At 37.8% G+C, this 25,646-nt stretch overlaps 1 protein-coding gene across 2 annotated transcripts in view; it reads right to left on the bottom strand.

Annotated features, from left to right (window-relative positions):
- ABHD2 (abhydrolase domain containing 2, acylglycerol lipase) overlaps positions 1-25,137 on the bottom strand; it is a 198,839-nt gene extending 173,702 nt beyond the window's left edge. Inside the window, exon 1 of one of the 2 annotated variants that reach the window (XM_053717665.1) lies at positions 25,005-25,137. The gene's annotated coding sequence lies outside the window, so the exon portion shown is untranslated. The remainder of the gene's footprint in view (positions 1-25,004) is intronic. The other variant, XM_053717666.1, reaches the window with a different exon arrangement.
- Positions 25,138-25,646: the final 509 nt, after the last annotated feature.

Here is a 25,646-nt window from a genome sequence, read left to right as displayed (position 1 = left end):
CCATGTTGCCGCCTTGCAAATCTGTTCCACAGAAGCTCCATTTTTGAAAGCCCAAGAAAAAAAAGAGAATGAGCTGTAATTCTTTCAGGAGGCTGCTGTCTAGCAGTCTCATAAGCCAAACGAATCATACTTCTTAACCAGAAGGAAAAAGAGTAGTAGAAGTGGACTTCTGACCTTTACGCTTCCCAGAGGAGAAAAAAAAAAAAAAAGGACAAAAGTTTGCATAAAATCTTTAGTAGCTTGAAGGTAAAACTTTCCTTTTGAGAAGAAGGATTAGTACAAAAAGAAGGAACTACAATTTCCCGATTAATGTTTCGACACCACTTTAGGGAGAAAACCCAATTTAGTACGAAGGACCGCCTTATCTGCATGAAAGATAAGGTAGGGGAATCACACTGCAGAGCTGAAAGTTCAGAGACTCTGCGAGCGGAAGAAATAGTAAGGAGAAACAAAACCTTCAAAGATAACAACTTTATATCAACAACATGCATCGGCTCAAACAGAGCCTGCTGCAAAACTCGAAGAACTAGGTTAAGGCTCCAAGGAGGAGCAACAGGTTTAAACACAGGCCTAATTCTGACCAGAGCCTGAACATCTGGTAATTCTGACAGACATTTGTGCAAAAGGATAGACAGAGCAGAAATCTGACCTTTCAGAGTACTGACCGACAAACCTTTCTTCCGGCCATCCTGAAGAAAAGATAAAATTCGGGGAATCCTCACCCGACTCCAAGAAAAACCTTTAGCTTCACACAAAAAAGGTATTTACGCCATACCTTACGGTAAATCTAACGAGTAACAGGTTTACGAGCCTGAAGCATAGTATCAATGACTGCCTCTGAAAAACCGCGTCTAGACAAGACTAGGCGTTCAATCTCCAAGCAGTCAGCTTCATAGAATCTAGATTTGGAGGGAGGAATGGACCCTGAATGAGAAGGTCCTTCCTCAGAGGTAACTTCCAAGGAGGAAGAGATGACATCTTCACCAGATCTGCAAACCATATTTTGCAAGGCCAGGCAGGAGCTAATAGGATCACAGATGCTCTCTCCTGCTTGATACAAGCAATGGACTAGTGTAAAGAGAGCAAAAGGAGGAAACAGGTAAGCTAATCTGAAATCCCAAGGAACCCCTAGGGCATCTATTAGGGCGGCCTGAGGATCTCTTGACCTTAAACCGACCTTTGGAAGCTTGGCGTTCTGACGAGACGCCATCAGATCCAATTCTGGAACCCCCCACATGAGGGTTATCCTGGAGAACACCTTCGGATGGAGAGCCCACTCCCCCAGATGAAAAGTCTGTCTGCTTAGAAAATCCGCCTCCCAAATGTCCACTCCTGGAATGTGGATGACAGATAGCAGACAATCGCTAGTTTCCGCCCACTGCAGAATGCGAGTTACCTCCTTCATTGCTAAGGAACTCAGAGTACCTCCCTGGTGGTTGATGTAAGCCACTGAGGTGATGTTGTCCGACTAGAATCTGATAAACCGGACTAAAGATAATTGAGGCCAAGCTGTCAAGGCATTGAAGATTGCTCTCAACTCCAAGATGTTTATGGGAAGAGAGGACTTTTCCAGAGACCACAGGCCCTGACCCTTCAGAGAACCCCAAACAGCTCCCCAGCCTGACATCCGTAGTCACAATAACCCAGGAAGGTCTCAGGAAACAAGTTCCGAGATAGATTTTCCTGGGAAATCCACCACGAAAGAGTCTTGATAGGGGTCCAGAATAGTCCTCTGTGATAAATCTTAACGGTCTCCGTTCCATTGACGGAGCATGCAAAGCTGTAGTGGTCGCAGATGGAACCGAGCAAAAGGGATGATGTCCATAGAAGCCACCATCAGACCAATCACCTACATGCATTGAGCCACTGATGAACGAAAAGCAGACTGGAGGGAAAGGCAAGAATCCAGAAGTTTGTATTTTCTGATGTCCGTCAGGAAAATCTTCATGGAGAGAGAATCTATGATTGTCCCTAGGAAAATCGCTGTTGTAGATGAAACTAGAGAACACTTTTCCAGATTCACTTTCAACCCGTGGGAACGTAGAAAAGATAACATTTCTGTATGAGATTTTGCTAGTTGCAAAGATGACGCCTGAACTAAAATGTTGTCTAGATAAGGCGCCAACCACAATTCCCTGGGATCTGATTACTGCCAATAGAGCTCCCAGAACCTTTGTGAATACTCTGGAAGCTGTGGCAAGACCAAAAGGAAAGAGCAATAAACTGGAAATGCTTGTCCAGAAAGGAAAGCCATAGAAACTGGTAATGATCCCTGTGGAACGGAACGTGTAAGTACGTGTCCTTCAGGTGGTCTATGGTCGACATAAACCAATGGAAGAATGGAAAGAATAGTTTCCATCTTGAAAAACTGAACCCTCTTTAACTGGTTTGAGGATAGTATTGATATAAGAAATCTGCCCCTTGGAGGGTGAGACGTGAATCCTATTTTGTAACTCTGAGATACAATGTCCACAGCCCATGGATCTGGGATATCGCGTATCCAAGCCTGTCAAAAAGAGAAAGCCTGCCCCCCACCTGATCCAAAATTGGATCGGGGCAGACCCTTCATGCTGATTTGTTTTCCCTTATTCCAGGGTTGGCTGGATTTCCAAGAGGACCTGGATTGGTCTGGAAGAAGCAGAGGAGGACTTCTGTCCCTTAAAATTCCGAAAGGAACGAAAATTAGAAGTCTGACGACCCTTAGGTCTATTATTCTTGTCGTGAGGTAGGAAAGATCCCTTTCCACCTGTAATCTCTGAAATGATCTCCGCTAGACCAGGTTCAAAGAAAGTTTTACCCTTATAGGCTAGCTCCAGCTCCCAGTCTAATTACCTGCATGTTGGCATCGCAGATAAAGTTATTGGCCTGTTTAAGAGCCTTGATCCGGTCTTGGATCTCCTCTACTGTAGTCTCTTCTTAAATCAGATCAAACAGGGCATCTCACCAATATCTCACCTGCTCCCGCAACTGTGGCAATACTTGCCGCAGGTTGCCACTGTACACCCTGATGGACATACATCTTTTTTAAATAAGCCTCCAGCTTTTTATCCATAGTATCCTTAAAAGAACAATTATCCTCTATAAGAATGGTAGTTCTCTTAGCTAGAGTAGAATTAGCACCTTCTACCTTAGGAATGGTGCGCCATGAGTCTCGAATGGAGTCACGGGAAGGGGAAAACGGGACCCCTAGCTTATCCCAATCCTGTGCTATAACTTCTGAAATTTTATTAGGAACAGGAAAAACACCAGAAGAAGGTGAATCATAAACTCTATCCAGCTTAGAAGACGTCTTAGGGTTGGCAGCAACCGAAGGTTCAGAGTCGTCCAAAGAAGCTAGAACCTTCTTCAGAAGTAACCGAATATGTTCAAGCTTAAATCTAAAAATTAACCTCTGAAGATTTCACCGCCAAAGAGTCAGAGTCTGAAATTTCACCTTCAGAAGCTACTGAAGTATTTTCCTCATCAGACAATTGAGAAAGGTTGACCAGCGCAGATTTAGAGGGGTCAGAAGCCTTACTAGCAGTCAAATGTTTCAATTTTCTCTTACCCGAAGAAAGGAAAGCTGACAAAGCCGCTGTTACTGCAGAGGTAATCTGAGCGGCAAAATCTCCAGGTAAATAAACACCCCCAGGTGGTTGAGAGAACACAGAAGGCACAGTATGGGAAACAACTAAGGCTTGGGACGTTTGAGGAGAAAGTTTAGGCATATAAACGCACAGCATTATCCAGAGAGACATTTGGGTCAGAAGGGAGTAATTTGTCTTTAAATTTTAAAGTTTTGGATAAAAATAAGGAACAAAATTGCATTGGCAAAACAATTTGAGCCTCCAAACATAGTAAGCATTTATCAATAGACATAGATTGGTCTAACTCTGAATCCATTTTACAGATTAAACAGATATTAGAATTTGTAATTTTTGCAAACAAAGAATCATTCAAAGCAACCTCTTAGACTGCCTGAAGCTCCTACCGGACAGGAATTGACACCCCACCAGACAGAGGAAAAACAAGACTATTCTGTAAGGATCTTCTCCTTCTTGCTTGAAAAAAGCGTTTATAAAAAGGATATTAAAACTTAGCATCCGATAGAGCCCTGCAAACTCACTAGGCTCTGTTCCAGAAAACCGTAAGTGCGAGCGTCACGTGAGCAAAGTGAAAAACTAACTGCCACTAGAAAGAGCACGAAAATAAAACTGCTCACAGATTTACAGTTGATAAAAATAAGCCTCTAAAACGGTCTGTCAAAATATGCCAGAATAGACAAACACCGTACCCTGTATTCCAGTAAAAAAAAAACACCACTCCTGATCTTTATCTTTCAATAAAGATTTGAGTCCCTCCAGCCAAATAACGTCTCAATAATTAACCCATAACTGTATGTCCTCCAAATAAAGTATCCTTATTCATTAGGAAATATATGTCCCATTGTCATAATCTGTCCTAAGTATCCTTCTTATAAAGGATATATGCCCCAATTTAGATCATAAAGAGGATGCTTTATGCTGCTGCCCTTCATACCTAGAAGGATAAGGCACTTGCCTGAGATCCAGTTGCAGGACAGATGCTGCTACGTAGGTGTGACAGGCACTTCGATCCCTGTCATGGACGTGTAGAAAAAGAAAGAACAGAGAAAATAACTGGCTTTCCGCAAAGGGGCAGCAAAATGTTAAAAGCAAAGCAAAGACTACCGTGTCGCCTTTTAACTGCTTAAAAGCCACCACTACTCTTACTAAAGAGATTGACATGGACAAAGCTAGACCCCAATCCTTGCTTGCAGGGAAGAGTACCCATAAAAGGATTAATATCTTCAGACATCAACTTTGCACAACCTCCTTTGACAGAGGCAAAGAGAATGACTGCGGATTATGGGTAAGGAAAGTTACACTTAACAGCTTTGCTGGGGTGCTCTTTGCCTCCTCCTGCTAGCCAGGAGTTGGATATCCCACTAGTAATTGGAATGACGTTGTGGACGCTCCATGTCTTATGAAAGAAAAAACAAATTTATGCTTACCTGATAAAAACATTTATTATTTCCGGATATGGTGAGTCCACGGCTTGAATAATTACTGTTGGGAATATCACTCCTGGCCAGCAGGATGAGGCAAAAAGCACCACAGTAAAACTGCTAAGTATCACTCCCTTACCCACAACCCCCAGTCATTCGACCGAAGGGAAATGTAAAAAAATTAGTAACACAAGGTGTAGAGGTGCCTGAGGTTATAGTCAAAAGAACAACTGTCTTAAAATAAAGGGTGGGCCATGGACTCACCATATCCAGAAATAAATAAATTTATCAGGTAAGCATAAATTTTGTTTTTCTTTCCTAAGATATGGTGCACGGCTTGAGTAATTACTGTTGGAAACCAATACCCAAGCTAGAGGACATGGATAAATAGGTAGGTACAAGACAGGCAGTCCTAAACAGAAGGCACCACCGCTTGAAGAACCTTTCTCCCAAAAGAAGCCACAGCCGAGGCAAAAATATAAAAATTTGGAAAAAGTATGTAGAGAATACCAAGTTGCAGCCTTGCAAATTTGTTCCACAGAAGTTTCATTTTTGAAAGCCCAAGAAGAGGACACAGCTCGTGGAATACCACCTCAGTCTCAGAAGAAGCAATAATACTGTCGAATCTGAAGGCAACTTGGGAAGCAGAACTGAGGACAGGCACCTTACTTTCTGAATTTCTATATTTCCTCTTGCGTTTTCCCTGTAATCTGGGAATGGCAGCTAATGTCGCAGATACAGCTGAAGATACCTGGGCAGCAATTTCTGCATTTAAATAAACTCCACTAGGAGTTATAGAGGAACCGCAGGGCACTGCATGATGTAGCAGGAGAAAGCTGAGGTATTATTTTAACAGCATCATCCTAAAAAATACATTACGATAAAAAATTTGACCTTTATTTTGCAAGGTTTTCTTGACACATGACGAACAAAATTGCATAGCAATTTGTGCATCTAAACATAATAAGCATGAATTCATGAGGAGCAGGCTCTTGCTCCATATCAGACATGTTGTGAAACAGTAAATAAACTTGTACAGATAAGTTTAAAAAAAAAATAATATTCAATTAAAATAAGCCAAGGAAAAATACACTTTAAATTTTATCCCAAATTAGGATAGATCCCCAGCTAAAATTATGTGAGAAAAGTTAAGAAAAACAACTTTTACTAAACATCAAATAAACTTCTAAAATACCCCTCAGGCAATCCCACACCTCAATTACTGAGGTGCCTTACCACTACGAATTAAGACCGGATCACCCAGAAATGGAGAAAAACTACTTTTTTCTCAGAAATGTTATAAAGTAAAGTCGGTCATGTGACCGCAACTGCCAAGCTCAAATTACTGCTGTGATACAGAAAGGCACTACTTCCTGGTACACTGAGTACCAGAAATATCAGTTTTTTCAAACCGGACAGTTTAAAATGTTTCATTGTTTTATTTTAAAGCAAAGGGGAAATGAATAAGCTGCTGAAATAGAAAATTCAGCCTTACTTTCAGCTTAAATTTGAATTGTTTTATCAAATAAATATGTGTCAGAAAATAAAGCCTAATAAAAACATTTTACTCTTTCTTTTTTAAAGAGTTTAAATGTTAGTCTCACACATGCTACAGTGCCTGCTTCATGCCTCAGTGTAAACCATACAACAGGATTATCTATGTCCCAATAAAAAAAGAAGTGTCTTAATTTTTTAAGTGCATGGTCTCCCCAACTGGAAGAAAAAGCACTTACCTGTTCCGCTGTCCGGCATGTAGACAGTTAGAAGGTATGAGAAGACACAGTTCCTCACAGAGACCTTTGAAAAAAGAAAGGAGCAGAGTAGCCAGCTCTGGCTTTCTAAACTAGGGCAGCAATTGTTAGGAACTTGTAAAGAGGTACTAACTGCTATAAAGCCACCACTACAAGGAATGACACCTAAACTTCACCTCCTCCATGCACCGAAGGCCAAGAGAATGACTGGGGGTTGTGGGTAAGGGAGTGATACTTAGCATTTTATCTGTGGTGCTCTTTGCCTCCTCCTAATGGTCAGGAGTGATATTCCCAACAGTAATTACTCATGAAAGTTTAATTTTTACTTTACTGTCCCTTTAATGCCATTGCTCCCCTGTAAATCTATGTACACAGAATCAACACATACTAAGTTTCAAGAAGCTCAATGAATAGAAGTGAGTGGAATAGATCTGCACAAGGACCTATGTGTGAGGAGGGCAGGGCAAGCATTAAAATGAAATAGGTTATTGTTTTAGTTAAAAAAAAAATATTTAAAATTGTTATTATTTGACAGGCCTGCTATATGAGCACCCAATAACCTTAGCCACCCTTTACAGCCCAAACACTGACCAGCACCTGTTCTTTACTAAAATTTCAAAGCTACTTTTAGATCTTGCGAGGGGCCCGGTGTTTCTCTGGTGATTTTAACCTAACCATGGACGCGCAAATGGACACGTCAAATGGCTCGGCTAGTACCCCTGCCAAAATAATTAAATCAGTTAAGACAACGATTTCAAATCTCTTACTACATGACACATGGAGATCTTTGCACCCAACAAGTAGGGATTACACATACTACTCTCCCCCACATAATAAATATTCTCGTATAGACTATTTTTTTTACCGACACGACTGGGCTTGACATGATCACATCCTGCTCTATTGGACCTATAACTTGGTCAGATCACGCACCTGTCACATGCACTATACAATGGCCTGACCTTCCCCCTACAACATATCTGGAGACTAGATGATACCTTATTGGACAACCCTATAATAAAGTCAGAAATCCAAAAAACTTTGACTGATTATTTAGCGCACAACAACCCCCCACAAACTTCACCCATGAATTTTTGGGAAGCACATAAGTGTGTAATACGGGGAGAATTCCTTAAGCATAAAGCACGTCTCAATAAACAACACAGACTAAAACATACCCAACTATTAAAAGCTATTGCACAACTAGAAGAAACACACAAGAGAAACCCACTAGACACGGACACTAGAAAAAACTTGGAGAATGCTAGAAAATAAATTAATGCACACCTAACGGAGGCTTACCAGCGTAAGACCTTGGCAGTGAAACAATACTATGAGGGAGGCAATAAGCCTGTGACATTATTGGCTAGAGCTGTACGTAGAAAGCAACTTAAAACACATATACATTTTATACAAAATCCAGACGGAACTACACTGAAAGGCAGTAAACAAATTGCAAGCTCTTTCCATTCTTACTATAAGGCGTTATATAATATAACACACACGACTGGAACTATTGACCAAACCAATAGCACAGTGACTAAAAAAAAAATTAATGATAGATCAATATTTAGCCGCACTAGAATTACCACAATTAGAAACTGAACACAGAGATAGCCTTGACACACCTATCTCTGCAGAGGAACTCGCCCAGGCCATTAAGGATTTCCCTTGTGGAAAGAGCCCGGGACCAGATGGGTTCTCTCCTAGATATTATAAATTATTCATTAAAACCTTAGGCCCCCTGATGCTCCAACTCTTTAACAATTTGGTAGAAAACCCCTCAATCGCCAGCACAATGCTTGAAGCACATATTGCAGTCATCCCTAAGCCGGGTAAACCTCCCACTTCCCCAGCAAACTTTAGACCCATCTCGTTACTGAACACGGACGTTAAGATCTTATCTAAAATACTGGCAAACCGCCTCAACAAATATCTTCCAAGTCTGATTTCATCGGACCAGGAAGGTGTTGTGCCCGGTAGAGAGGCGCGAGATAACACCAACAAGGTGATTCAGTTAATAAACTATGCACAGGTTGAGGGAGTGCCTATGGCACTCTTTTCGACAGACACGGAGAAGGCCTTCGACCGCGTTGATTGGCTTTTTCTGCTATATATAGCGCCTTGAGACCCTCAATAGCGCCTTGAGACCCTCACGGGTGATTAGTTTGCGCTTTCCAAGTACCCGATAGATAGATAGATAGATAGATAGATAGATAGATAGATAGATAGGTCATGAAGGCAATGAACTTTGGAGAATCCTTTGTTAATATGACCTTTGCGTTATACTCAGCCCCAAATGCTCGGGTTAGATTAAATGGAATTTTATCGGACAAATTCACTATATCAAATGGGACCCGGCAGGGTTGTCCCCTGTCGCCATTACTTTTTGCCCTATCAATTGAAGCGTTGGCACATAAAGTTAGAAACAATCCAAACATCAAGGGGATACAGGTGGGTACTACAGAGCATAAACAAGCGCTTTACGCTGATGTTCGCTATACTCTCACGAATATCGATACTTCAATCCCTGAGCTTCTGAAAGAGATAGACAAGTATGGTGCGCTTTCTAACTTTCATTTAAATCTCTCAAAATCAGAATTACTCAATATAAAGCCCCCATGAACACATTCAGCTTCTGGCTACAGATTATAAAGTCCCTATAGCTGCCTCCAAATTGAAATATTTAGGTATATATTTATCCACAAATCCCTCAGATTTTTATAAAAATAATTACCTAACTCTGCGGAAAGAAATAATCAATGATTTGTCCTCATGGAGGAATGAGTCATTGTCATGGCTAGGAAAAGTAGGCCTAATTAAAATGAATATATTGCCACGCATATTGTATGTAATGCAAACTGTCCCAATCCACTTACCGACAGACTTTTTACCTCATTTACAAAGAACTATAGAACAATTTATATGGACAGGTGTAATACCAAGAATACCTAGAAAGACATTATATCTTCCCCGTGATAGAGGAGGGCTGGGATTCCCTGACCTGACTTTGTACAGACGGGCTATACTCTTACAGAGACTAATCGAGAGGTCGCCCAATACCACACAGAAACAATGGGTTAGAATAGATGGACAAATCCTTAAAAAAACACATAATGTCGGAACCCTAGCATGGATACCTGTATCGAGACGCCCTAAACTACTCTATAAATACCATTTAACGTTAGAGACCCTGCACAAATGGGATAGACTAATTGCCACAAGCACACATATATCTTCCATTAACTCACCAATGTTACCAATCATAGAAAATCCTGAAATACCATACTACGAGTTAAGTAAACGCATGTGCACACCTTACAGTTTGAGGGCAGGAATTCTACACTTTGCATTGGAGGAGGGTAGGCTACGCTTGCAACAAAATAGGTTGGAACAATATGGGAAAATCTTCTCATCCTGGTTACGATACCACCAACTATCACATTACCTGATGTATCACAAAAAAAAAAAAAAGAGGCAACTTTCTCAGGGAACTTACACCATTTGAGTTACTATGTACAGGGAGCGTTCTGCCCAAAAAGATTGATCTTGAAAGTATATAAACTGCTTCTTATACCACCAGATACACAATTACCATCATATACTAGGGCTTGGAATAGGGACCTTAATAACATAATAGATGAAGAAGAATGGCTTAGATCATTTAGACTGTTGAAGCGCTCCTCTGTTTCAGCTGAAGTGCAGGAAATACAACTCAAATTACTGACTAGATGGTACTATACACCAGCAAGATTACATCAGTTATTTCCATCAGCTAATGCCGCTTGTTGGAGAGGATGCGGAGAGCTGGGCACGCTTATACATATATGGTGGTCATGCCCTAGACTGACAAACTACTTGACGACAATTCTTGGGGATATGTCAACTAAACTAAACATACATATACCTAACACGCCTGAAACAATGCTATTTCTGCACCTTCTTAACATTAAAACCACTCACACCCGGGCCCTTCTCTTGATAATGCTCACAGGAGCTAAGAAGCTTATCCCAAAAAAGTGGAAATCTAAGGAAATTCCTAGATTTCACGAATGGCCCTCCTCAGTGGAGGAATTATTAATAATGGAGAAATTACATTATTTTAAGAGTAACCAAATGGTTACATATGAAATGATGTTGGCTGCCTGGAATGCTTCTCCCACGCGTCACTTGTAACTGATAATGGCCATTTATAATTATACTCCCCTCTGGACAACTGCTAGAGACCCCCCTTTTTTTTCCTCTCCTCTTTCTCTCTTCCCCTCTCTCAGTGCCTTTCTCTCTCTTACTAGAAAATAATCTTCCCTTGACCTTCCCCGGTGTACCTACGTATCTAATAAATAATTTATATGTTTATATAAGTTTGAATAATTGTTATTGAAAAATTGTTAAAATATCAAGCTTTACAACACTGAGTACGACTTTAAATAATCTAGGATATTAAAGTCCTTTAGTTCATAGATATAGGAGACTGTACTTTGTGTTAATTTGATTCCATCACCTCTCGTTCTAATTATAAACTGGATTGTACAACTATTATGTACGTGTATTTACCTTTATATTCCGTATGCTAAGACATGTACTTTGACTATGTATATTTGAACGATATGCTTAATAAAGCAGGTTTAAAAAAAAAAAAAAAAATTATTATTGAGGCAATGGTTTTGTTTATTTAGGTAAATAAAACTATTTAAATTTCTATTATTAAGGTAATCATGTTTCTCGTTCCAATAAAGGACAGGTGAAAAGTTGATCAAATATGAACAATTAGCTTATTAAACTGCAGATAGTTCACCTCTCAATAATTTCATTCATTTCAATGATTTATCTATGCATATCTAATGATATATAACCAAATCAGTAATGGTCCGATATAACTGGGAAAAATAATCTTAAAAAATAAAAAAAATGTATTATAAAAATGAAAACCATGATTTAAAAATCGGTCTTGCTGACTACTGATTTAAAAATCATGATTTAAATCAAATCTACCCTGGAAGGAGTCAATGATAACATTTAGAAGCATTCAGACAGTTCAGGAGATATTGTACCTCAGTCCCATGTTGGAATAAACAGATTCAAAACACTCCAGGTGGTATATGACTAGGACTTATAGCTCAGTAAATTGCTTGTTATTAGAAAGTTCTGGCTTTGCATAACCTTAGTTTTATGTGTTACACTGAGCTTTGTTTTGTTTTTTTTCTTTCTTAAAAAAACACAACAAAAAACTGTTAGGTGGGGCAGTCCTTTTTCTATTTGTGCTTGCTTGCAGAGTAATAGAGAGAGGTGGATGCACAGAGCTGAAGTTCCATGGAAAATAAGTTAATATTATTCTTTAAAAACAGTTTCTTGTAATGGTACTACTGATAAACCACAAAGTGGGCTAAAAATATCATTTAGAAACCCAGCCTTGCTTGTTTGCCAAGCGCTTTCAGTCTAAAGCAATGATACAATACGCATCTAGTAATCATTCATGTGACCCAACCGCCTCATATCTCTGCTTGAAAGGTGAGAAGTGGTGTGATAGCCTTAACCACTCTGTGTAACGGTGATACAACGAGTTCCTTGTTTACAGAACAGGTGAGGCAGCACAGATGAGATAAAGTCATGGTTTCATCTCTTACAGCAGACACTCATAATGTGCTGGTAAAATCATATACACTTTTACCTCTGCAATTACCTTGTATCTAAGCCTCTGCAGACTGCCCCCTTATTTCAGTTCTTTTGACAGACTTGCATTTTAGCTAATCAGTGTCCACTCATAAGTAACTCCACGGGTGTGAGCACAATGTTATCTATATGGCACACATGAACTAACACCCTCTAGCTGTGAAAAACTGTTGAATGCTTTGAGATAAGAGGCGGCCTTTAAGGGCTAAGAAATTAGCATATGAGCCTACCTAGGTTTAGCTTTCAACAAAGAATACCAGGACAAATCAAATTTTATGATTAAAGTAAATTGGAAAGTTGTTTAAAATTGTATACCCTATCTGAATTATGAAAGATTAATTTTGACTAGACTGTCCCTTTAAGTGTGGTAGAGGTACTCTAGCACACATTAAAGGGACAGTAAAGTCAAAATGAAAGTGTCATGATTCAGATAGAGCATGCAGTTTTAAACAACTTTCCAATTTACTTCTGTTATCAAATTTGTTTCGTTCTCTATCTAGTATCTTTTATTGAAGAGTAAAACTAGGTAGGCTCATAACAGCTCAGGAGGGTGCACGTGTCTTTAGTACTCTATGGCAGCAGTGTTTTGCAACATTATTTGTAGCTTTGATATACAATGTAGCAAACACGGCAGCCAAAGAGTACTAAAGACATAAGCACACTCCTGAGCTCTTAAGAGCCTATTTAGTTTTACTCTTCAATAAAAGATAGCAATAGAACGAAGCAAATTTAATAACAGAAATAAATAGAAAAGTTGTTTAAAATTGCATGCTCTATCTGAATCATGAAAGTTTCATTTTGGCTTGACTGTCCCTTTAAATTACACTATATGGCTAAAAGTATGTGGACACCAGCCCATCATGCCTATATGAGCTTGCTGGATCACATTCCAAAATCATGTGCATTTATTTGGGGTGTCCCCCCCCTTTTGCAGCAATTATAACAGCAGTAACTCCTCTGAGGTTTTCTGCAAGATTTTGGAATGTGTCTGTGGGCAATCATGCCTATTCAGCCAAAAGAGCATTTGTGAGACACTGATGTTGGATGAGAAGGTCTCGCTCGCAATAGGCATTCCAATTCATCCCATAGGTGTTCAATGGGGCTGAGTGCAGGTCACTAGAGTTCCTCCACATCAAACTCATCAATCCATTTCTTCATGGACCTCACTTTGTAAACATGGGCCCAGTCATGATGGAACAGGAAAGGACCATTCCCAAACTTTTGCCACAAAATTAAAAGCATCCATTTTTCTAAACCGTCTTTGTACCCTCTATCATTAAGATGGCCCTTTACTGGAACGAAGGGCCAATTTCAAATGCCGGAAAACGTTCCAGGCCAATATCTCTCATTCACCAAACTTTACAGTAGGCACCATGCATTCCAGTAGGTAGAGTTCTCCGGGCATCTGCCACACCCAAATTCTTCCATCAGACTGCCAGATAGTGAAGCTTGATTCATCACTCTATAGAACACGTTTCCACTTCTTCAGTGTCCAAAGGCAGCGTGCTTTACACTACTCTGACGCTTGGCATTGCGTATGTTGATTTGAGACTTTTGTACAGCTGCTCGGCTGTGGAACCCATTTCATGAAGCTTCAGATACACAGTTCTTGTACAGATGTTACTTCCAGAGGCAGTTTGGAACTCTGTATTGAGTGATGCAACAGATGATAGCCAAATGTTACGCACAAAAATCCCTGCTCTGTGAGTTTGCGTGGTTTACCATTTTGTGGCTAAACCTTTGTTGCTCCTAGAGGCTTCCAGTTCATAATAATATCACTTAAAAACATGTGTACCCAAGGACTTCTGGGAAGTGTTGGCAGGGATGCAGGCACAGCAAACAAAATGTCCATTTGTTTTAAAAATGTTTAGACTTGTCTGATATGTTATTCTCTAGCAAGACAACAGAGATGTCTTATAATTACAAGGTCTTTAGTGATTATGTGGTTCATTTCTGAACGCTAGCAGCATCTGCATAACACAGCATAGTAGGCAATATAGCTTTTTCACATGGCATTTAACAATGTGCATAACTCCACAAAGAAGTTAAAATGTAGTCAGCACCCCAGTGGCAGTGCACTTCTGTAAAAAAAAAAAAAAGCTCTATAATAAAATAATAATAATATATTATTTGACTAAACAGGACACTAATAATTTGACAGAATTCAAAAATATATACAAAGAGGATAAGTGGCAAAATATGCAGCTAATTGGTGCAAGGGATTGTTTTGTTTTGCTGGGGACTGAGGTGCTCTTCGAATGCGCCATATTCCCCCTTGGCAACCAGCAGCTAGGAGCTCACTAGCAGAATATGTCCCAGGTGACAGAGGCTTCCAAATGTTGACAGTCTGGTTAAGTAACTTTTAAAAGGAACAAAAAAGTAGCATGATAAGTAATACGATTTAAGGTAATGAAAGTCAAAAATATGAGGTCATGATTCAGATAGAACAAACAATTTTAGAAAAAATCAATTTACTTCTAATATCTAATTTACTTCTTTCTTTAAATATCCTTTGTTGAATAGCATATGTGTCTTGAGGACTATATTGCAGCACTGCATGCAACAATCTTTTTCACTAACAGGAGGGTATGTTTAAAGGCTGTTTTTTTATATCTCAAGGACAGCATGATCTTGTTGGAAATGTACCCAAACAACAAAAGGTGGCCTATGATATTTATTTTGCCCCACACTCAGTATAAATCGTTTTCATCACTAGCAGAGATGACGAATGAGACCATGCTGAATTTAAAGGAGAGCATGTACCTGCAGGGCAATTAAATGAAAGTTAATTTCTATCAATTACTGAGAGCTGGCTACAGATACTAATGAAAAACAATTAGAAAAAAAAATAATGTTAGAAAAATATTTTTAAACTAAGAGTGGACTTCAATGTTGATCTATTGCAATCTGAAACCTAGGTTGCAATAACATATAATTATTTTGTATGTTGCTGTTGATTGCTATAAAACAAGAAGAAAGGTATTTTTTGCTAACCCCAAGTCTATCACAGCCAGAAAAAAAAACTACACTCATACACACACAGTATTTAAAGCGACAGTCCACTCCACAATTTTTATTGTTTAAAAAAGGTATATAATCTCTTTATTACCCATTCCCCAGTTTTGCACAACCAGTTATTTTAATATACTTTTTACCTCTGTGATTACCTTGTATCTAAAGCTTCAGCAGACTGCCCCTTTATTTCAGTTCTTTAGACAGACTTGCATTGCCAATCAGTGCTTTCTCATAGGCAACGATATAATGATATCTATATGGTACACATGAACTAGCACTGTCAAAATGCACGGAGATAAGAGGCGGCCTTCAAGGGATTAGAAATTAGCATATGAAGCTACCTAGGTTTAGCCGACAACAAAGAATACCAAAAGAACAAAGCAACTTTGCTGACAAAAGTAAACGGAAAGTTGTTTAAAATCATGAAAGTTTAATTTTGACTAGACTGTCCCTTTAAAGTAACTGTTTTAGTATTGTCAAATGTGGGCTTCCTTGGAAGGAACTGTTGGAAATTAAAGGGTGATAGACAGGTGACTGATGGCCAAGCTAGAGGAAGGCACAGAGCAGCACAGGATCCCTGTCAGTTTTTCAAAAGAAAATATAACTTTTAAAAAAGGGACATGAAACCCATTTTTTTTTTTTTCATGCTACAGATAGATCATACAATTTTAAAACACTTTCCGTTGTATTCCTATTATCCAATTTGCTTCATTCTCTTGTTATCCTTTTTGAAGAATCAATACACTAGTGGGAGCCAGCTGAACGCATTGAGTAAGCCAATAACATGACATATGTGCAGCCACCAATCAGCAGCTCCTGAGCCTACCTAGGTGTCCTTTTCAACAAAGGATACCAAGAGAACAAAACAAATGTGAAAGTTAAATAAGTCAGTCTAAGACTGACAATAGTGTTCACATGTATAGCACTCACATTTTTCAAGGCCTATTGGATGGATTAGTTAAACAAATTGGATGGAAGGAGGAGGAACCTCAAATTAAAATATAACCTTTATTAAGATTGTTAAAAAATTCACATACACACAAAAAACAGCTTAAAAACACAGGAGGAGGTGTATTATATGTATATCGATGCACTGAACAGTGGGTTCCACTTCAATAACATTATGAGATATACATAATATAATATCTATAATCTAACCTAGGATGTCGGTATTAATCCATAGCTAGGCCATATAACATAATATATATACAAATGTGGAGGACCTGGGGGAATCAGAACAAGTGGATCTTGAATGTAAATCAATCTATCAAAAAATCCAAGGAAAATAGTATAGTCACGGTAACTGAGTCTATTGAGTTAATATTAGACTTAGTGGCTTAAAGGAGCTTCCTGTTAGGTTAGCTACTGCTATTATAGTGATATATTTTACAGTCTCATAGTCCTGAAATTAGGAATAAATATATGAGCACACTTCATAAAGTAAGCAGAGCATCTATACTGTAGATTATAAGAGCTTTTAAAAAAAGAAATGATAGATGCCTGCCGCAGTTTTGAGCTTATGTGGCAATTACTAGTCACAAGATATGTCATATACCATGTGTGGAGAATCACTGCTTAATACAGCATAACAGATTCACTATTAGACTGAACCGGTAATTTGAGAGTTACTGAAACTGTGAGTGTGTTACTAGTCTTATTGTAAAATGCCTTACATAGCCGTTTGTAGAGTAATGAATAATAATAATTAGATTCTAAAATTATATATATATATATATATATATATATATATATTATATATTATATACTATATGCATCATAAGTATTTACATCAGGGTGCAATCGTGTGGCTAGTGAAATACTGCCTATATAAATTCAGGATTTCATTCCTATATTAAATCAAAAGATACCGATTTGGAATGATATTGTAACAATATCGTTACAAGAATGTAACATCAGTGGAGTTAATCATCTAATGATATCCTTTGTATAATATCCCCCTGATATTGTATCTTATATGCACAAGTAATTATACTCACTATATGAGCACAATAAGCCTGATTTATAAATGCTGGCTACAAACTAAGGCTTGGCACTAACATTCAGTGATATATTTGATTATGCACAGTTACCAGCTTGTACCTATATTAGCCCGTTACATAGCTGCTAATACACAGCATGTGAAAATGATATCAGTGACGTCTTGCAATTCAACATCACAATATATTAAGAGTAAAGACACCGCTATATCTAATTTCCTTTGATATATCCCATTGGGTTAAATTCCCATTACTCACAGAAGTCAATAATAACCTCCCAATCTGGGAAGCAAACTACTGTGGGATAAGTGTGCTAAAATATAATAATTAACGGTAACTAATGTTCCTGAATAACTAACAATGTTAAGTTAAGCTATATAAGACCTGACATGCGCAAAAACATCCGCAATGTGCAGTCTTTACTAATATGCACCAGACCGCTAAGTAATAATAACCAACAAAATACTCCTGCAAGTTCAAAAAATGCTTATTATATAAACATTAACTTGTCCCTGACATGTTTCACCACATTTGAAAAAGCCATAAACTATATTTTAGTTAAAAAAAAAAATTAAAAAAAAAAGCTCAAAAGGAGCTTAGCACCCAGGTGGGAAATGGATTAGCAACTAAAGGGTTAAAATCACATACACTATCTAAAACATGTACCTTTAACAAAGTATCTGTTGAGGCGTATTAATCCAGGGAAGGGCTCTGGGTAGTTAGTTGCTGCTGAAACCCCTCATAAGTGTGGCAAACATACCTCATATTTTAATGTTTTTTCCAACAATCTGTTACCTTAAAGAGCCAGTATACACCAATTTTCATATAACTGCATGCGATAGACACCACTATAAAGAAGAAGATGCACAGATACTGATCTAAAAATCCAGTATAAAACTGTTTAAAAACTTACTTAGAAGCTCCCAGTTTAGCTTTGTTGAAAAGGTTAGCTGGAACACCCACTGAAAGTTTTTCTACAGCAAAAAGAGCAGACACTACCCCCTCCCCATGCATATGAAAATACTCTTTACACAAACAGGCGCAAGCAGGAGTAGGTATACATCAGTATTCTTCTAAAACTTTGCGGCTTGGTTAGGAGTCTGAAAATCAGCGCAATGTTATTTAAAAATAAGCCAAACTATACATTTTAAAAAAAAAGCTATATAAATGGATAATCTACAAAAACATTTATGTAAAGAAAAATCTAGTGTATAATGTCCCTTTAATAAGTGTAAGCGAACACCTTACGGTGAGTTTGTTTGTAATTATATTATTATTTTTTTACAGTAAAACCAGCAAGGGGGGCTAATTGGAAGGGCATCTGAGTTTCTGTTCTCCGATAGTTCTAACTAAATCTTCCATTCTGTGTTTAGCATTTGTTGCTTTTACTCATAAGTGGATGCAAGTTAATTGTATTCTTGTGTTTGCTTGCATTTCTTGTAAACTCCACAAGGAATTAATACCTGCTCTCCCCTAGGGTAGCTATCTGTATCGGGTATGAGCACCCAGTTTTTTCCAAGAGTGCTGCCAAGATCATGGACTGTGCACCTGGCCCAGAGTCTGAGTACAGTCTATATGTAAGTAAATAGGTATCTCTCTTTTCCAAGAATAAGAACAAAAACCATGATTTTTTTGTCACATGTTTATTATTTTGTTTGTTGAGGTGGGATTTTCTGCAGACTGTATATTGATTGCTCTTGAGGTGCCCTTAATTCCCTTAATTTATTTGTATCTTTAAAGTGTATCTGTCTTGGTTTGCCTGAACCTTTAACTGTTACCCCTTCCCGCCATTAGGACATTCTATGCCATCCTAACTGTGCTGAGCTTTAGCGCTGTTAGAACGGCATAGAACGTCCTAATCATTCAGTTGTCCTGAAGTTATAGCCGCTTCCTATATGTCTTGTGCATGAACAATCTTGTAAATTCAATTTTTATTCATCTGTTTACATTGGAACTTTGATTCAATGTAGACAAATAAGTCCTGGGAGGGGTTAAAGAGCATACTTTGTGATCAGAAAGGAGTTGTGAAGAATTTTTAAAATTTTATAGAACTTTAAGGAAATTCCATACTTTGCCTAAATGATCTAAAGAAATATTAGACTAAAATGTATTTGCTGTATATTTGTAGGACTTTAATATGTACGGTATCAGATGAGTATGCCTTTTGGAGAATAATATTTATAGAGCTATCTTATTTATTTTTCTTTTTAGTGGACTGAATGATAGCACCCCCATCTCAATATACATCCCATAAGCTTATCTGCTGCCTAGTAAGATAATCTTTGTAATTTTTAGAGCTTATATTGTAATACAAGAGTCTCTCCTTCACATATAGAACCCGGCATAGCGAGATAAACATAACACAAGGTAAAATTTGTGTTTCTAAAATTCTTACGAGCCGGCACATCTTTAGTTAAGCACCTGGGTAGTGCTTGCTAATTGTTTGCTAAATGCAGCCACCAATCAGCAAGAGCTAACCAGGGTGCTGAACCAAAAATGGGTCGGCTCGTAAACTTACATTCCTGCTTTTTCAAATAAATATACCAAGAAAACTAAGAAAAATTGATAATATGAGCAAATTAGAAAGTTGCTTAAAATTGCATGCTCTATCTGAATCACACACAAAAATAGGGGTTCAGTATCCCTTTAATTCTGAGAAGAGTATAAACTATCAGTTTTATTTCTCTGGTGATAGATATTGAGAAAGTAGGTTTGAATTAGAAACATTGCATATCTGAACCATATCAGTGTGAGAATACTTCAGGGCAATTTTCTTATGGGGTTCCCAAATGTACATACTGCTGATAAATAATAATTTTTCAACTTTTGTGTATTCACATACTTGCCCAACTCTCTCATGTTATTCAGAGATCACCACAAACTCCCTTTCCTGAGCAACAAAAACAAAAGTAAATTTCATATTGCTAAACCATAACCTTCTAAATGACCCCGGAATGTGAACCATAGAGACAAAATTATAAAGTACCTCATTGCACAGAATTTAAAAAATACCCATTCCTCATAAACACTATATGGCCAAAAGTATGTGGACATCTGACCATTATACCAATATCAGCTTAATGGACATCATAAAGAGTTTTCCCCTCCTTTGCAACTATAACAGCAGTCACTCTTCTGGGAAGGTCTTCAAAAAGATTTTAAAGTGTGTCTGTGGGGATTTGTGCCCGTTCAGCCAAAAGAGCATTTGTGAGGTAAGATGGTCTGGCTTGCAATCAATGTTCCAATTAATTGCAAAGGTGTTCAGTGGGATTGAGATCAAGGCTCTGTGCAGGCCACTTAAAGGGACAGTCTACACCAGAATTTTTATTGTTTAAAACGGTAGATAATCCCTTTATTACCCATTCCCTAGTTTTGCACAACCAACACAGTTATAAAAATACACTTTTTACCTCTGTGATTAAAGCCTCTGCAAACTGCCCCCTTATTTCAGTTCTTTTGACAGACATCCAATAACAGAAAAAATTCCAGCCTCCAAATAGATAAAAAAAAAAAAAACTTTATTCTTTCATGTGGAGTCCAAGGGAAGAAAAAAAACATACAACGATTCAGACCTGCATTAGGCCCTTAGTCATGTATATTATACATGATTAAGGGTCTAATGCAGGCCTGATACGTTGCATGTTTTTTTTCTCTTGGACGCTACATGAAAGAATAAAGTGTTTTTTTTATCTATTTGGAGGCTGGAATTTTTTCTGTTATTTGATGTACAAGTGGACCTGGCAAGTCTGACATTTGTGCCCCTCAAGAAAAGACAGGTGTGCTGTTTTCCTTATTGTTTGAAGTTACTACTGTAATCCATTTTAGCCAATCAGAGCTGGCTCACCTGAACTCCACATGCATGAGCACAGTGCTATCTATATGACACACATGAACTAACACCCTCTAGTGGTGAAAATCTGTCAAAATGTCCTGAGAGAAAAGGCAGCCTTCAAGGGTTTAGAAATTAGCATATGAACCTCCTAGGTTTAGTTTTCAACTAAGAATGCCAAGAGAACAAAGCAAAGTTGGTGATAAAAGTATATTGGAAAATTGTTTAAAATTACATTCTCTATCTGAATCATGAAAGTTTATTTTGGACTAGACTGTCCCTTTAAGTTGTGGCCTAGCCGAGCACTAGGGCTAATATTTTGTGCAATCACAGTCAGTTTGTGAACAAAAGCAATCTGCTTGCCTACTAATGAAAGCGTCAAGTAAGGGGGAATGAGAGAAAAAAAATCTTGAAGACTGGAGACTAGAGGCAACTGTCCATCCTCTCTGTAGGACATACTTTAAAATTGCTATGTAGCAGGAAAAAAAGAAGCCTTCTACCCCAAAGGTGGGCTTCAGTCACTGGGGTTTTTTTTTTGTCAGTCTTTAATTTGAAGTACTTCTAGGGTGAGCAATGAACTTTACCTACTCTAACATTCCATTTCCTCTGTTACTCTATGACAGCACTAGGGTATAAGGATAATATTCCAAATATAAGAAGAGATGCAGACATGACCTTGTTGTAATTAAAAGGGTTGCAACCTTAATGTAATGAGTATATAAATCATACACATTATGCATATCATATTCAATTAAACTTTAGTTCATTTTATGTATATTGTTTTGTATTTTAATTAATTAGGTTCACAATATTGTTTATTATGTTCACAAAAATGTCACTAAAATTATATATATCATGATATCAAGGACGTTAAGGATATATGCACACAATTATATTATTTAAAAATCTAGCTCTTGTAGGCAAGACACACAAGTTCATTGCACCTTAATGTGTGTTGTTTCTAATGGAAATATGAACTTAAGTTTAAATGTATTATGTTCATATATATAGTTCACTATTGTTTATGAATGACAATCTTATGTGTCACTAAAATGTATGTAATAAGAGATTGCATAGTCTTTATTTTTTATTTCTATTGTTCGTCTAATGAAGTACCAGTATAATATATCACTTTTTTAATTTAAATATATCATATTTATAATATTGAAAGTGTTTTCTAGTTGTTTTTTGAAATGCAGAGAGACTTTTGAAAATCGGAGCTGTTAAATGATGCTTTCTGATAAACCTCATTGGTTCGCTAGAAACCATGTGACCGACTCGAACAGTGAGAATATGACATTGTGTTTTGATTGAAGACTAAACATCACATGACTGTGTTTTGAGTCGTACCTGATTGGGAACTTACATCAAAGGGACTACTCGAATCAGAACCAAATTCGGAACTATTCATAATTGGACGATTTGAATTTTTAAATGGGGTTTGTGATAGGATGTTCAATCTATTTCCAACCAATGAACACACAACAAAATTGTAGAGCACTTATTAACAAAGAAAAGGCATAAATCTTTATTGTTTGGAAATAGATGATTTTTACATATGTTTTAATAGTCCTGTGGGGTGAAAAATGTGTTACAACTTTGAGTCCATCGTCCAGCAGACCGGAAGTTGGAACCTTGATATTCTGTTTTTAAACCAGTGGTGTCAGCAATGTCAGCTGATTTACAAGCACTTTTTAAGCTTTTATTTGTTCTTGAGAAAGACGCCTTGGGCGTTGAAACGCGTTTAGCTGTTTTTATAATAAACACTGTTCTTATGCTAAAAGGACTGTTTTCTCTTCGACATCGCTGACACCTAGAAATTATACTTGTGAGTGTACTGCACTTATATACTCTACAGTATATATGTACATCATGGAAGTTTCTTATTTCTAGTGAATTGGTGAAGCCTGATCAGTGGGCACTTGAAAGGAATCCTCTAACTCAATAAAGAAGGAAACCCTGAACCTGCGCCCCCTACTACTGAAAACATTTGCAATTAAAAAGTCTATTGTTTATTGTAAACAAAGTACATAGATTACATCTAATTTTAAGTCATACCAACAGCTAAAATCTGATGCGTTTCCTGCACCACCAGGCACACTTCCTTAGAGATATAGGGTATAAGGAGTTTGGCATTGTAATTTAATCCATTTAGACATGAATGAAGATTGCAAGTGGTTGTATTGTGTGAAGTTAAAGAGATATGAAATCCAGAACTTTTCTTGCATGGTTCAGCTACAGCATACAATTTTAAACAACTTTCCAATTCACGTCTATTATTAAATGTTCTTCATTCTGTTGATATCCTTTACTGAAGGAGCAGCAATGCACTACTGGTGAGAAAGCAGATATGTACAGCTACCAAACAGCAGCTTGTTCCCAATAGTACGTTACTACTAGTGAGTCTGAGCCTGTTTTGACAAACAGAATTTCACAAGACAGACCTTGCCTTCTTCTTTGATCATTGTATTAATAAACTGCATCTCAGTTTTCTTACTCTCACCAGTCAAAAAAACAAGATAAAACTCAATATGATATTATGTAATTTATAGAGACTATTAAATAAACAAACAGAGTTACTGCACAGTTATAATTAGAGAAAAGTAAAACTCCCTCAACTGAGTCATATTCACTTTTAAAGACAGCACAGGACAGAAGGCAGGAGTTATGAGCCATGGTACACTCATACTATATACTTCTGGTATACTCAGCAGCCTCATACATAACACCATGTAACTGATACTTTACACTACAGACTAAAAGGAATAGTAAGAGCTAAATAAAAATGTCATGATGCAAATAGAGCGTGCAGTTTTAAACTATCCTATTTGTTTCCTGTTATTAAATTTGTTTTCTCTCATGGTATCCTTTGTTGTGGAATAAACTTAGATGTAGCAATGTACAACTGGGAGCTAGCTGAACACATCTGGTGAGCCAATGATAAGAGTGATACATGTGCTGCCACCAACTACCAGCTAGATCACATTAATGGTTCTGACCATATCTAGGTATATACTAGATATGGTCAAATACTGAAAGAATAAAGAACATGTGGTAACAGAATTAAATTGGAAAGTTGTTTAAAACTGCATGCTGTATCTGAATCATGAAAGTTTAATTTTGACTTAACTGTCCCTCTAAAATGTGAGCTGACCAATGCAATAAAGTGCAGAAAGTAATTGTCATTGGCTTCTGTGGATAGTTGTGCAATACAGAAAACTGATAGTCTACTAGGACTATGTACAAGTCAGGTACACACAAATTAAATTATATGTACACATAAAACAAAAGATTAAAACGTATCACACTACGCATTCACAGCGTAACACATCTTATTTTTCCGTACTTGACCCCAAACTTCATATTGATATCTTGATAAACACACAACAACAAAGCCTACAAATTAACTATTATTTACATTTACACTGGTAAACTCCACAAACGAAGCAGAATGAGTAATCAATTTTATGATGCAATATATCACCATTATTTATTTCCCCCAATGATATTGACATGAACACAATATGTTACCTTCTAAGCTGTACCCCTGGAGTTACAGTATCCTAGTGATCAGCGGAAAGCATCTGCTGTCATAAGCCATTTATTAAAGTGGTATTGCATAATGACACACAGGTGTCATATGCTAACAACATCGTGATCACATTAAAAGGCATCCATTTTAAAAGTATGAAGGAAACTGTACCGAACTACTCTACTCGCTAGACTAAATTTCTCACCTCACTGATTGTTTCAATAACGTTAGTGACAGATCCACAGGGACTCCCATCAGCAAAGACAGCGCACACCGGACACAGCTACCACCTTACACCTCCCAGTCCCCTGACAACAGCTACTTCCCTGACAACTGAGCCGCCGCAACTTCTTCCAAGCTATTGGAAAAGAGCGCTGTCAATCTAATACACCCGTGTGTGATTGGCGTAGACCAGGAACGCCTTTTGTTAAGAAAAATAATTGTTCTGCTCAAGATCTAAGGGTCTCTGAGTCATCTGGGGGCAGAACAGACAGCTATTGGTTGGATGTAACGTCTTTCCGGAATTTTCTAAAACTCGATTGGTTCGTGTTGGAGTTTGGTGCAGCCATGGAGAAGAATGGGCCTTTGCAGGCTGACACATAGTCAGAGTTGATAAAACTAATACAACATGATTGCTGACTTTTCGCCAAAAAAAGAAAGAATAAGGAGATACAAATACATAGAGTATAGCGTACTGTATATGAAGAATAATGAAACACATTAGGGAGCACTGAAACAACTGGTCGGAGCGATGTGGTTGTACTTACACATTGTGTCACGACCAAAGCTATCTCTCCTGACAGGCTAAGAAAAGTCAAGTAGATTGTCAAGCACTTGATCACTCTCT

Source organism: Bombina bombina, chromosome 6, assembly GCF_027579735.1.
Source record: "Bombina bombina isolate aBomBom1 chromosome 6, aBomBom1.pri, whole genome shotgun sequence".
Taxonomy (NCBI): Eukaryota; Metazoa; Chordata; class Amphibia; order Anura; family Bombinatoridae; genus Bombina; species Bombina bombina.
The sequence above is the reverse complement of the archived record's forward strand: the minus strand, read 5'-3'. Positions and strand labels throughout refer to the sequence as shown.